Source organism: Callithrix jacchus, chromosome 13 (assembly GCF_049354715.1).
Source record: "Callithrix jacchus isolate 240 chromosome 13, calJac240_pri, whole genome shotgun sequence".
Taxonomy (NCBI): Eukaryota; Metazoa; Chordata; class Mammalia; order Primates; family Cebidae; genus Callithrix; species Callithrix jacchus.
In genome coordinates this window covers 103,856,267-103,872,302 of record NC_133514.1, presented here as the reverse complement: position 1 = coordinate 103,872,302, position 16,036 = coordinate 103,856,267, and the positions used below count along the sequence as shown (strand labels likewise).

The following is a 16,036-nucleotide window of genomic DNA, read 5'->3' as shown; positions in this document are numbered from 1 at the left end:
AATTTCTTGGGTACTTTAATCTTGAGGAAATGCAAAGGAAAATAAAATATTGGCAGTAGAAATGGCATTCTGTAATTCAGATAAACATGTCATGGTGAGGTGATAAACTGAAATTCAAATGGTTGATGGTGGCTGCTGGATTTTAAAAATAATTTAAACAAATATCTTTAAGAAGCAATATTATTGTAGACATGATGATATAATTTTTAACAGTTTTATTGAGGTATGATTTAGATACATAAAATTCACCTCCATTAAGTGTATATTTTTAGTACATTTACGGAGCTGTGCAATCATCACCACACTAATTTTAAAACATGCCCATTACCAAAATAAGACAATACGTTTTTGATTATAACAAAATTTTAGCATGCAATTATTCAATAACTATATTATTTTATTTAGTTAGTAGAATTTGTTAATCTCTAAATATATATAAAGTGATTTATAACATATTTTATTTAAAATTTCTGATAAATATATGTATTTCATTAACCCAGATCTATAGGAACTAATCTGCTAGGATACAAATTACAACAATTTGTGTCATTTAGTGTCTACTAATAGTGTTTGCAAGCGACTTATTGCATATTATCTACGTTAATAAAAATTTAAATTTTTTGTCTAACCTGAAAATATAACAGAACCTAGTCTCAGAGACCAAATGTAAGTGTAGAAACAAGGATATAATACATATTCAAAAATAATTCACAATACCAAATAAGATATGTGGATGATACTTATGATTTATATTATTATTGATAATTGATGATAGTTAAAGGTTCTACATGACACAGAATATCATACAAGAGAACATTCAGTTTGAACCATGTTAGAAAGGGAAAATTTACTGAAAAAAGATGCTTTCTATGAATTAGGGCTTGGAGGCTGGGAAGACTTCAATAAGTGACACAGAGGAACTGAAAGAGCATTATCAATAAAGCCTAATATAAGCCAAACCACAGTGATGAGAAGCTCCATATTCATGAAAGACCAGTTTAGTTGGTTGGAAGGTGCAGTGTAAAGAGGGGTTGAGGGGCAGTTTTCTTCCTGGCTACAACCAACCTTAACACTCCAGTAATGTCTGTGCTTAGTCTGTTGGAAATGGGAAAATTTAGCACATTCTTTAGCAGGAGCTTATGATTGAAGGATTTTTTTAAACATTAATTTGATGACACATTCTTGGCTTGATTGAAGAGAAAAATTAGTAAAAATAAAATTCCGTATACGAGAATGTTGTGGAAAACTGAGGGATATGGGCTTAATTATGGTGATTGCTATAAAACAGAAAGGAAAGCATGAGAAAGAGAAACAGGAAATAAACAGCTACAAGCTTTGGTGGCTGAATAGATCTGGAAAGAGGAGTTGAAAAAAGTAAGTAGAATCCCTGTAGCAGAGATCAAAAATGCCAGGTGAAATGTGGGTGAAATGTGCCAGGCTTATTGATGGCCGTGCAGTAAGAAGCCCTCTTCTTTCCTTAGTCTTATGTGCATATATTCTTGAAGGCCCTGAAGTTGGCATAGCTAGCTCCAAGGCTTCAGGCTTGGATGATCAGAAAAAGCACATAGTAATTTTGCACCGGTGGAGGGGAGAGCATAAGAAAAGCCATATGTCGTGTTTTCAAATGTTGGAAAAAAATCTTTAAAAACCAATTTACTTCTCATCTTATATGCTCTTGAGTCAATTCTGTTCTTTAACTAAGTCAACATAAATAGGTGAGTCTGTTTCATTTTGATTTCAAGTCAGCTTCACTTTTTGTATTTTCATGTGCAAACATGAAAAAGAGTAATTTAGTGATTTCTGGACAAATAATCCATACAACATATTACATTTTGTACCATTGCATATAGCGCCTCTTAACTACAGCTCTCCGGACTCTTTGCAATTGACTCATGGCTTTGGACCATGGCTCAGGCTAGGCCCCTGAATTGAAGTACCAGATTTTTAAAATCACCTTTCAAATGAAAAGTACTGTGATCTAGAAAATTTGTTGATATTGAATCCCATGAGGTTCCTGGTTGTGGGAGTTCCATAAAATCTAAATTTCAAATTTGCAAGTTAGCACTTCAGTTTTTCATAGTGGTCTCATACTTTGACTCAGGGCCAGCTCTTTTTCCTTAACTCTGCATACATGCGGGTTAATGTATCTGTGCACACCCATGGCCCTGGTGTCTCTTCCTCTTCTTAAAAGGACATTATTCCTATTGGATGAAGGCCCTACCCTTATGACCCCATTTAGTCAGAATTACTTCTGTAAATCGACTGTCTCCAAATATAGTCACATTGTGGGTTAGGGGTTCAACATACTAATTTGCAGAAAACACAGTTCAATCCACTAGTACACCAAATCCCTCATTATTCAAATGAACTTATGTAAAAATATGCATTTCCCTTACTGATGCTGTTCTCTCAGATAAGCTCTGTGCTTTAGCTCTGAATTTGTCACACCCTGTTACAATGTGCATATACCTTCCTATTCATAATTATCCTGTTATGTTGCCACAGCTGAAATCAGCATTTTGCAAGGTGGGGCTATGTACCCCTGTGAAAAAACCAAGACTCAGTGGAATGCTTAAGTGTACCAGGAAGGCAAATGCTATTAAATATTCTTAGGCATACATGACTGTTTACCAATGGAAAACAATTTCAAATGTGAAAATTAGTTAAGTTATTGTATACTAGAGAAGAACAGAAGAAATGGGAGAACTTCTAAATTATATAATCTATTCCTGCTGATCCTTGAAAATCCCATTGCCAGGCCAGTCACAGTGGCTAATGTCTGTAATCCCAGCACTCTTGGAGGCCAGGGTGGGTAGATTGTTTCAGTCCAGGAGTTCAAGACCAGCCTAGGAAACATGGTGAAACTCAATCTCTACCAAAAAAAAAAAAAAAAAAATATATATATATATATATATACAAAAAAAATTAGCTGGGTGTGGTGGTATATGCCTGTAGTCCTAGCTGCATGAAAAGCTGAAGTAACAGGATATCTTGAGCCTCGGAGGTTGAGGCTGCAATGAGCCATGATTGTGCCACTGTACTCTAGCCTGTGCAACAGAGTGAGACTCTATCTCAAAATAAATAAATAATAAAATAAATCCCATTGCCTTCATAGAGAATATGAGAGCTGAGTAATTACACTAAGTTGTAGGCAATATTCCTTGTGATAATATGATCATTCAGGTAATCACTGTCAAACTTTAGAAGTTCGGAGATTAACAAGGAATAATAGACACAAAATAAGATTTAAGAAAGTATGTCCTAGCTGACGAAAGTTGACTCCAATTTGCTTCACAAAGCTGCCTGACCATGAAAGATACATTACAGTAGCCTGAGATTGGTTAATAAGTTTTTCTTGTTCAAGCCTGCTGCAGTATTTCAAGTTTTTAAATTTTATGGCAAGTAAAAATATGTTCATATTTAGAAATATTTAGGACCTGAATCATGGTGCTCTGCTGTTTTTGTTTCTGAGACTTAGTTTTATTTCACTTCTGTGATGGTTAATTTTATGTATCACCTTAACTGGATTAAAGGACACCCTGAGAGCTGGTTTAACATTGTTTTGGGGTAAGTGTGTGAGGGTATTTCCAGAGAAGAGTGAATCAGTGGCCTGTGTAAGGAAGATCTGTCCTCACCCAAATAGGGCATGAACCACCCAATCTGCCAAGTGCCAGGATAGAACAGAAAGGCAGGGGAAAGGCAAATTTGCTAACTTGATCTCTTTTCTCTGTGGATGGGTCTGTCTCAGGTTCTCCAGCCTTCAGACTCTTGGACTTGTCCGTGGTTCCTTAGGTTTCCAGGCCTTTGACCTTGAACTGTGAGTTTCACAGTCAGCTTCCCTGGTTCTGAGGCCTCAGACTTGGACTGAGCCATGCTACCCACTTTTCTGGTTCTCCAGCTTACAGATGGCTGAGTGTGGGACTTACCAGTCTCCATATTCATGGAAGACAATTTTCTTAATGAGTCCCCTCTCATATGTCAGTATTTATATATCTATACTAAATCTATGTATATTACATATATATATATATATATATATATATATACACACACACACACACACACACACACACACACACACACACAAACATATTTATTCTGTTTCTTTGGAGAACCCTGACTAAAAATCTTCTAAGAAAATTATCTTGGAATTGAGCCTTATTAGAAAAGAAGAATGAGTATCTTACTGAATTATGCCTGTAAATATTTACCAGTCATCATAAGAATAATATTTAGTTCACCTAAACCAAGTTTGTAATTAGGTTTTCTCATAGAACGTAATTCTAATGCTCTGCTATTATCATTGATCACATGAGACATACCAGCCTATATAAACCTAAATAGATTTATTTTGGGCTATATTTGAATAACATAAGGTTTAAAATTAAAATAACATTTTTAAGCTACGTATAACTTGGAGGTTATAATATCTGTCCTCCTTCAGAGGAGGCACTCTGCCTTTTTGTCTCCATTTTATAATTCTGAACATCTTTAGTGTGATAAATGAGAAGTAACATTGGACAATAAGGAACACTGAATTCTGACCCTGGCCCATCTACCTAATGCTTTAATGAATTTAACTCAAAATAAGCTTTAGTTCTGCCATTAGGTAGGCATGAGTTCAAATCTAGGCTCTCCTATTCATCAATTGGGGACCTTGGGTAAGTTACCAAATGAGAAATTGATATACTTGTGTGTGTCCAGCTTTCGTTAGCATAAAGAAAGATGCAGTATATGCCCACATATGTTTTGAGGATTGTCTCTTTAGAATATACTTATGTTAATCTGCTCTATAAAAGATTAAAGTTTCAGGGTCCAAATAGTAAAATGTTTATTTTTTAAAAATCTCAATGAGTATTTTTGTACTATAGCCATGATTACCTAGAAGGAAACAAAATCAATTTTTAATATTGCCAAATAAAGCCTCCCAGGGTCAGGTGGAGTAGTTAAGACAATAATACATTACCCACCTGTGATAGTTTGATGAATCAGCTTGGCTAGACTATAGTATCCAGCTATTCAATCTAGGTGTTGCTATGAAGATATTTGAGGCACAAGTAGTTAAAATCTATAGTCATTGACTTTTTTTTTTAAGTATAAAGAAGGAGATTGTTTTTAATAGTGTGAGTGAGTCTCATCCAATCAGTTCAAGGTCTTAAGAGCAAAACTGAGGTTTCCCTGTGGAAGAACTCCCAGCTGTGCACCACAGTGCCAACTGCTGCCTGGGAGTTTGCAGCCTACTAACTTGCCCTATGAATTTCAGATTTGCCAGCCCCACAATTGTGTAAGTCAATTTCTTGAAATAAATCTTTTTATATCCTACCTTATCATTCTATTGGTTTAGTTCTCACACGGAACCTTGGCTAATACACCCTCTCAGTGAACTGGGCTTTAGGGGTACAAAAGTTAATGCGAAGTAAATCCCAAATTCTGATGTGATAGTATTGGAGGAGAAGCCCCTGGGGAAAACTGACTGTGTTCTCAACAGAAACAGTTAGGCAGAGGTGGGGAGGCCGAAATTACTGGGTAAGGGTGAGGAGTCTCTGCAGTGAATAACTCATTTGTTCAAGTAGTGGATTACATAGTGTCCCTCCAAATCCATTCAACTCAGAACCTCAGACTTACTTGGAAGTAGGGTCTTTATAGACATTGTTAGTTCACAATTTCAAGTTGAAGCTCTCTGTGGTTTAGCCTGGTCGCTAAATCCAGTGATGAGTATCTTTATAAGAAGAGGAGAGGACACAGAGAGATATAGAAAGAAACCAACATAAAGATGAAGGCAGATATTTAAATTTTTTTGCTACAAGCCGAGGAGCACCTGGGGCCACCAAAGCTGGAAGGATTCTTCCCAAGAGTCTTCAGAGGGAGCATGCCCTTCACAACAACTTGATTTCAGGCTTCCAGCCTGCAGAACATTTCTGTTGTCTTGTGATACATTGCTATGGCAGCCCCAGGAAACTAACCTTATGCACATGATGTTTTCAAATCGAACTAGTTCCCTCACAACTTTGAGTCAAAGTACAGCTGAAGTGTTAAAACATGGGGGCCCACATACGCCATGGAATACTATGCAGCCATAAAGAAGAATGAGTTCATGTCTTTTGCAGGGACATGGATGAAGCTGGAAACATCATTCTGAAAACTACCACTGGAACAAAAAACCAAACACCAAACATTCCCACTCATAAGTGGGAACTGAACAATGAGAACGCATGGACACAGGAATAGGAACATCTCACGCAGGACCTGTCAGCAGGTGGGAGGCTAGGGGAGTGAGACCATTAGGAGAAATACCCAATGTAGATGACCGGTTGATGGGTGCAGCAAACCATCATAGCAGGTGTATACATATGTAACAAAGCTTCACATTCTACACATGTATTCTAAAACTTTGAAGTATAACAACAAGATAAAATAAATGTCGGGGCCCAGCAATGTCAAATTGTGATCTAAGAACAACAAACATGAAATGCTATTGCCAAGCACATTTTTTCGAAGGAATGGTATTCAGATTGTGAGCATATGTGTTCTTGGGGGCCAGGGGTGGATGAGCAGAGAGAGAGAGAGAGAGAGAGAGAGAGAGAGAGAGAGAGAGATGTATTTATATTTGTATTTATAAATATACATTTATATGCATTAGCATTCATGTTCACAGCACCTATAAATAGATCTATCCTTAGCACTTGGTAAGAATTTCTTAATTCCAAGAAATGCATAGTTAAATGTCACACATCCGATTTCCCTGAAAGCAGACTCTGAGGTACAGATGAACCTGCAGGATGTTTGCTGGGAAGACTTCTGGGATTCACAACTGTGAAGGAAAAGGAAAGAAGCAAGATAAGCACACAGAGAAGTTGGACGGTCATGTAGTCACTGTATGGCCTCTGCCAGAGCCACCATCACACTGAGTACCTGGAGGCTGAGATCATCTTTGAAAATTGGCCCATATATCCATTGAATAGGCGCTGCCCTGGGAGAGGGGACATGGCCTTGGATGTAAAAGCTCCATTTAGCTTAGGCAGCTCTCAGAGGGAAAAGCTAGAAGCGGAAGAACAGGGATCTCAGTGGACAGTTCAACATCCATTACAGAAGCTTGCTGAGAAATAGAAAAGCCATTCCTGGAATTAAGCAAGATCAAAAACCATATGTAATTTATGTTCTAGCTATGTCACCTGTAAAATGATTAAAAATTATAAGTTAGCCATTGTGTATAAAAATACATAACCTATTGCCTGGTGTGCAGTGCTTTACATTTATTGAAACTATTTGTATCAGTACAAGTAAGTTTTCCAAACATGTGATAACATACGAATGCTTAGGGCCTTCTCTTGTAGTGCTCTAAGCTTTGATGCAGGCTCAAAATAAAATGATTAAAAGCGTTTAGAGGACCTGAGGACAACTTCGAGTTCTCCACATTACTTTTAGTTCTTTTGTATGCTAACTTTATAACTGTTCTCAGAATGTTCAGCTGCAGAATGAGGCCTTCAAACTTAAACCTAGAGACACTTAAACTGTAATATTCAGTACTTGAGAATTCATAAACTCCATTGAGCTGCTAAATTCTGCACGGATGTCTCATGATTACCTGGAAGCAAACGGCAACTTGGACAATGGTAGTTCTATTTTGTTCAATAAAAGAAGCTAAGTTCTAGTTTGTACTAATGTAAGCAGTCAAATTGTCTCAATTTTAATCCTTCTTCACCAGACAGTAGTTATGCGACAATGGGCGAGTTACTTGATCTCCTTCTGCCCCAATCTCCCCATGTGAAGTGATATGGTTTGGCTGTGTCCTCACCCAATCTCGGGTTGAATTGCAATCTTCATAATTCCCACATTTCGTGGGAGGGAACCAATGGGAGGTAATTGGATCCTGGGGATGGTTTCTCCCATGCTGCTCTCCTAATAGTGAGTGAGTTCTCATGAGATCTGATGGTTTTATAAGCCTCTGGCTTTTCCCTGCTGACACTCATTCTCTTTACTGCTGCCCTGTGAAGTGGTGCCTTCTGCCATGATTGTAAGTTTCCAAAGGCCTCACCAGCCATGCTGAACTGTGAGTCAATTAAACCTCTTTCCTTTATGAAATACCCAGTCTCAGGTATTTCTTCATAGCAGCATGAGAACATACTAGTACATGTGGCACGGGGACAATATTAGCATTGAGCTCACAGGGTTGTTACAAGTTATAAATAGGTTAATTTATGCACAGTACTTAGAACAGAGCCTGGCACACTGTAAACACTCCACAAATGTCAGACACTATGATTGTAGTTTTTGTTGAAACAGGGTAATCCCCCAAATCCAATACCACCCCATCTAGAACAGTCTACAGGATAAAAGGAGTTTGTCTCTTTTTGAATGTTAGTTTGACAGTAAGCACATTCATAAAACTAGCATTTCTTTATAACCATTTTTTGGACTATCCTCCTCTTGGGACTATAAATTAGGAAGAAAAAGAACAAGGTCACCTTAAAACTGAGGGGAAAAAAATTATAAGAACTCACTAGCAGATGCTAAGGAGTAAGAAACCAATACCTTTTTAGCTATTAATGCAAATTTTCCACACAATGTAATGACCTCCTTCCATCTCAATATGATACTCATTAAGATGTTTTAATAGGTTATGGAAAATTTTGAAGAAGGCTTTATATAGAAAGTTAGAGAGGATTTTGGAGGATTTATTTAAGTTATTGTTGGCATTCCCATGTAGTTCTCTTCATTAGCAAGGTCCTTTTCCTGAAGATGGGATCCTGCCGCTCTGATGGCTTGTTTGCCCCATGGCTTGTCTCCAGTTCCAGATCTCCTTCCTCAATATGCAAATGCACAGTGTGTCACAGAGATACTGATTCTATCTGCTGAGCATTCCCAAACCAAAAAAAAAAAGCATAAAAACACATGCAAGATAAGCAAATGAATAAAGTGTAGAGTTTATCCTCTTTCCGGTCTGTTTATTTAAAAAAATATGGGCTATTCCACTAGCTTTTTTTTCTACACAGTTTAGAATTCTAATGACAGAACAGTACTATAAATCTCACAGAAACGCATCCTACTTTGATTATATTTTACACTCTGAGGACTGGAATTCAGCTGAAATAGTAGCGAGCTTAAGATCAAAAGACTTAAAGTATTGAGAGAATGCATATTTGGACTTTATTTTTCTAATTTGAAAGTTGTGCTCTGTATCTTGTACAGCTTCATTCCTTCCCTTAAATATTTCACCAACCGTAAAATATGCCCACCCCCATAACACACACACACACACACACACACCCCAAAATCATGCCAAGCTGGTTTTGACGTTGTCTAACTTGGTGGCTTTAGCAAGCCTCTTTGCCTTTTGAGACTTCAGCTACAAAAATCCCATCACTTTGGGAGGCCAAGGCAGGTGGATCACGAGGTCAGGTGTTCAAGACCAGCCTGACCAATATGTTGAAACTCCATCTCTACTAAAAATACAAAAATCAGCCTGGCATGGTGGTGCCCTCCTGTAATTCTAGCCATTCCAGAGTCTGAGGCAGGAGAATCACTTGAACCCTGCAGGCAGAGGTTGCAGTGAGCCAAGATTGCACCACCGCACTCCAGGCTTGGCAACAGAACAAGACTCTATCTAAAAAACAAAAACAAAAACCACAAAGCACTTTCCCATCATCTACCTTGGTGGTAACTATGATTTGGTCTGCCATGGGTATTATTTCATGTGTGTGTGTGCACTATCGTGATAATGGCTGACCTTTAATAAAGAGGTCACAGCATTTCCCAAATGGTTTTACCTTTTAATATGTAAGTTCCTTGAAGATCCACTTTCCATTCTGTTTACTTTATAAGTGCTGATTTATATATATATATTATGTATATACATAATATATATTAAAATATGAAAATTATGTATCCCATTATAAAATATTCTCTCTATTGCATAATTTATAAAATCTTGAATACTGTAATTGCAATAATCTCCTAAACCAAAATAAACATATAATATTTTATGCTTCTTTTTTTAAAAAAAAGGTGGCTTAGACTTTTAGAGAGATATAAAATGTATATTGCCAATAAGTTTACGATTCAAATTTTAATATAATGTATATGAAGTAAGTCAGGAACTAACTCATATTCCGATCAACAGTGTATAAATATTCTCTTTTCTCCAGAAACTTGCCAACATTTGTAATTTTTTGACTTTTTAGTAATAGCCATTCTGACTGGTGTGAGATGCTATCTCGTTGTGGTTTTGATTCACATTTCTCTAATGATCAGTGATGTTGAGTTTTTAAAAATATAATTGTTGGCTGCATATATGTTTTTTTCGAAAAGTGTCTGCTCATGTCCTTTATATACTATTTAATGGTGGTGTTTTTTTCTTGTACATTTAAGTTTCTTATACACTTTAGATATTAGACCTTTATCAGATACACAGTTTGCAAAACTTTTCTCCCATTCTGTAGGCTGTCTGCTCACACCGTTGATAGTTTCTTTTGCTGTACAGAGCTCATTAATTTAATTTGGTCCCATTTTTCATTTTTTCTTGCAATTGCTTTTGGCATCTTCTTCATAAAATTTTTACTCGTGCCTACCCATTGTGGAAGACAGTGTGGTGATTCCTCAAAGACCTAAAGACAGAAATACTATTTGACCCAGCAATCACATTACTGAGTATATACCCCAAATAATATAAATTATTCTATTTTAAATACACATGGACATGTATGTTTATTGCAGCACTATTCATAATAGCAAATACATGTAATCAACCTAAATGCCCATCAACGATAGACAGAATAAAGAAAATGGGCTACATATACACACACCATGGAATACTACATAACTATAAAAAAGAATAAGATCATGTCTTTTGAAGGGACATGGATGGACATGGAACCCAGTATCCTTAGTGAACTAACACAGAAGGAGAAAATCAAATACTGCATGTTCTCACTTATAAATTGGAGTTAACTGATGAATACACATGGACACATTTAGATTGTAACAACACACACTGGAGCCTATTGGAGAGTGGAGATTGGGAAGAGAAAGAGGATCAGAAAAATAACTAATGGGTAGTAGGCTTAATACCTGGGTTATAATGTGTAAAACAAATCCTCATGATACAAGTTTACCTATGTAACAGACCTGCAGATGTACCCTTGAACTTAAAAAACATTTTTAAAAACTTGTTGTAAAAGAAGTGCATATGTCATAACAGCTCAATAATTTTCAGGGAAATAACACTTTTGGTCAATGTTTCTTTTTAAAAATCATTCTGTCTGACAATTGAAATGTCACTAATAATTTCATGTTTACCTTTAAAATATTAGTCATCTTCTTATTAGTTCAAACCTTTCTATTATTTATTTAAAGCAAGTAGATGAGAGATGTTTCTGAGGAAAAAAGAGAAAGCATTTCAATTTTGTAGTTTCATATTGGAGAAACAGACTTTTATTTTTAAAAATATTTATTATTGTTACTTTTGTGTGTGTGTGTGTGTGTGACAAGCTCTTACTCTGTCCCCCAGGCTGAAGTGCAGTGTTGCAATCAAGGCTTACTGCAGCGTCCGTCTACCAGGTTCATGGAATCCTTCTGAGTAGCTGGAACTACAACCTGTGCCTGGCTAGGTTTTTGTTGTGGTTGTAGAGATGGGGTCTCCCTGTGTTGCCCAGGCTTGTCTCCAACACCTGAGCTCAAGTGATCCTCCTGCCTTTGCCTCCCAAAGTGCTGGGATTTTAAAAAATAATTCAGATCGTTAGAAAGAACCTTTGTGACAATGTCTGACATTGTCATTAGTCAAATAACTCTAACCCATCACAAACATTGATCTTCAAGCTTCTGCCCCTTCCTTCCCTTCCCATCTTCTTACTCCCTTTCCTTCCTTTCACTCCTGTCTTCTCTCTTCATTCTTTCCCCAGGAAATGTCATGATTGTGTCTATATATTACCAGATTTAACTACATACATCTACAGGTACCTCATCTATGCAGCAGGCTCTTTATGCACTATGATCTTGAGTGCCCAGAATTGGATATCGTATCTAGGATGATCAACAAATTGTAAAATTGATGAGAACAGGTCTTAATAATGAGTGTATAGTTTCTCTGATCTGTGACTTCCTCTAACCCTGACAGCCACTCAGGCTCAAAACTGGTTTTATCATTGTCTCAGTGTTGTTTATCCCCCATATCGTACGCATTTTAACTCATTTGGTCATGTGTGCAAGCATTTCTCCTCTCACGGGTGTGTATTTGTTTACTCAACCAGCTTGTGGTAGTAACACTTCTATGTAGGGAGCATGTCTTTTCTAGGTGCTTTAGAAAATGAAACAGGATCAATCAAACGTGGTTCCTATGATTTTTCGCCTATCATGTGCATTATATTTGCTCCTAGTTGATCTGGCTATAATCACTTACCTTGCTCAGGTTGCCTAAATTTCTAATTACCTAAAAATTTCACTGTGATCAGTTTCTTCTCATCATTTCCAGAGTCATCTTTCCAAAGAATACCCCAGATCGTGTCACTCTTTTGCCCAAAACAAACAAAAAGCAATAAAATAACAAACATTCCTGAGATGAACTTACTCCCTAATTTGGTGAGAATGGGTTATCAGGAGCTTTGGTGGTAGCTCAAGGCCAAAGCCAAGAATAAGTTACTTTTACAGGGAGATACTGTAAAGTCATAAAGCTCCATTGAAAATTGAGTTCATAAAAAGTCACCTTAGCTTTCTTTTTTAATATTTTTTTCCCAAATCGATAGGTGTATCTATATTTTTTAACATCGATTGTTGCCTCCTCTTATTAATGAGACAAGTTGGCTTACTATTATGCTGAGAATGGAGAGAGTTAAGAAAGCTAAATAATACCATGATGGCATTGTGAAGGCAAAAGACAAGAAGTGTAGCTCTATCAAGATGAGCTCTCACTCTTTACATCAAGGAAATAGACTTCCTGCTTTCTCTTTTCTCCTTTCCAAAGGGCTCATGGCAGTTTGGTCAGAATGCTCCTCCTACAAAAAGAAAAACAAAGCAATTCAAAAAAAATTTGCAATCCAAATGTTCATAAAGTGGATAATGCATTTGAGCCTTGTGGTTTTTTTTTCCTCTCCAATTATTCATAATGATGGTTTTCTCTGCCTGAAAAGACCTTCCCTATCTTAGTTGCCTTTTTTTTTGGTTTCGTCTATAACGCCTACCATGGTGACTAAGATTTAGTAAATATTTAATGATTATTTTATAAAAATACAATTTTCACTGTATTTTTTATATTAAAGCTGAAGATGCTTTAAAAAGTAAGTGATAACACTTAAAACAGTGATCAAATATTAACTAATTCAAGATATAACTGGATGTTCCCTGAAAAGCCAGGGACATTATAAAAAATAATAATAACCTAACTAGAAGGACCTGCGATATAATGCTACAACTAGCCTGTTGTTTAGAAGATTTCCTTTTCTTCCTTTTTGGGTTTTATAGCTGGAGGCAGGTGACTCATTAAAACTTGAAAAGAGTTTCTCCAAATTCAGTTTCTGGATTCTCTGCAGGAATAGGCTTTGTAGAATCTCACTGAGCACAGGCACATTTGTTTCTTTGTTTTGTTTTTCTTAATCATCAACATGGAACTCACTTAAATTGATTAGCTGTTAGAATTAGAGTCATTGCACATTGTTTCATAAGCCACACTTTCATATCCAGAATCAGTAGGTTGCTCTTTAATTCCTGCTAGTGGGCCATGAGTTTTCACCTTTTATTCACAACTCAGAAAACAGCAACCTTGCCACGTAGCATCAGAAGTAAAGTTTTTCTGATCTTTAGAAGTCTTTTGAAAGAAAACTTATTTTAGTATGGCGGTAAAATGTTATTACATCTGACAGCAAAATAAGTGTATGTGTACACATATAAAAATATATATGCACACATATATATGTGTATGTATATATAATGTGTGTGTATATATATGATATAGACCACTTAAAAATAAAATGAGAAGAAAACAAATTATAAATCAAAGAAAGTAGGATTATTTCTCTCATTGTACAGACAATGAACAATTTTTGCAATGAGATATAAAGGTTAAGCATTTTGTTCAAAATCATAAAACGAGTGATGTGTCTGAGGAAAAAAAATCTGGAATACTCCCAGCTTCATTCTCTGTCCTCTAATTCTGAAACTATATTTTCAGTTTTATACTCTGTCTCACAGTACTCCCCTACTAGGCACTTCTTTTGTCAATAGAAAAAGGGAGCTTTATTTCCTGGTTCTATGATATCTCATCTTTCCCTATCAATTGCCAACTACCTGCCTAGGAACATCATATAAGTTTTTATCAGAGGAAGTGATCTTACTTGATCTTCCAAGATTATTCTTATTTTTTTCACTATTGCCAAATGATCTCAAAATCATCAGGGATTTAAAAGTTTGGTTTAATTTTTAAATTAAAAATTTTCAAAAACATATATATATTTGTGAAATAATGCAACAAGATCTCTAATGAACATACTTTATATGTGCCCTTATCTCAAGAACTCAGACCCAAGAGCCCAGAGGAAACACTTTTAATAGTTTCCAAGTTTACCTCTTTTGGCTACCTTTACATTTCCAAATAAGGTGCCTACGTTGTCATTTCCTGATTTATCTTCTTCTGCAAGTGTCTTGTTATAGATCAATAAATTCAGATTTATCTCAAAATCTTTCTCTCTCTCCTATATGTTGGCATTTTTATTTCCTCTCTCAAGCCACTTTGATAACTTGGAGTAATAGACTTAAACCAGTGTTTCTTGTATTGACAATTTATTATGGATTGAATTTCATCTTCCATGCCCTAAATTCATATGTTCAAGTCTTAACTTTAGAATATAACTTTGTTTAGAAGATAACCTTACTTGGAAATAAGGTCTGTAATTGAGGTTAAAAAAATTAAAGAGAGGTCATTAGGGTGGGCCTTAATCCTATGTGAATAGTGGCTTTAGAGAAAGGGGAACTGGACACAGGAACCCCCACAAAGGAAAGGGGATGTGAGCAGACATAGAGAAATGGCCATCTGCAAGCCAAGGACAAAGGCCTGAAGCAGATCTCATCCCCAGATCGTTCAGAAGGTGGCAACCCTGCCAGCACCCTGATCACAGACTTTTGTCCTCCAAAACTATGGGACAATACATTTCTGTTGTTGTCAGTCACTGAGTTTGTGATACTTTGTTACAAGACCCCTAGGAAACTAAAACACAAGTATGCAATCATGGGTCTCATGACTACACACCACTACCTCTAACCTGTTCCCAGAACAGGACTAATGAAGGGCCCCAGTCACTTGACCTTAGGCCCAGTTACAGCTTTCAAGCTGGTCGCCCTGAAAGTGCCCTGGGCCTGCTTCTCTTCAGGTAAAGCATTGTTTTGTTTTGTTTTTTCATTTAAAGAAGTCTATAAAAACTATCTTTAAAACAGCAAACTTAGCTTAAAATGTTTTAAAAGTTCAGTACAAATCTGAGACCAAAAAAAGGGATCCTGATTAATTTTCAGAGCATATGCTATGGTGATTTTCTAACTTCCTTCATATTCCCACACCTGGCCCTTCTTGTTTCCAAGTGACAATTGTAGAAAAACACCACATACGTAAAATGGTCTATTTCAGTTAGCCAATGTGCCACTGAAGTTTATTATACTGTTACAGAATCTTCCAAGAGACATTTCTTTGAGAAAGAGAGAGTTAATTAGGGTTCGAAGTAATTACAGAAGCAAGAATCATGATATGAATAGATGGATAAAGAAGTAAGTGAAGAGTAACAAAAGGTCCCACATTTTTGTTTATTCTTAAGTAATTGGGTAACCTTAAGAAAACTATTTAGCCAATATCAGCATCTCTTTATTTATTACAAAGGCTAACAGAATTTTCTTTCTCAAAATTTTCTAAGAATGAGCATTTGAATTGTTTAAAGCCAATTATAAATTGTTTGAATTATTTCATAAAATAAGTTTGCTAATCTAAGAAATCAGAATTTTTGCTTGACAATGAAGGTTTTCAAAGATATACCTCTATTTGGGATTATTTTTAACAAACATATCA

The 16,036-nt window shown here is 36.2% G+C and overlaps 1 long non-coding RNA gene across 1 annotated transcript in view; it reads left to right on the top strand.

Moving 5' to 3' along the window:
* Nucleotides 1-16,036, top strand: part of LOC118146914 (uncharacterized) — a 336,502-nt gene that overhangs the window by 60,732 nt on the left and 259,734 nt on the right. The window lies entirely within an intron of this gene.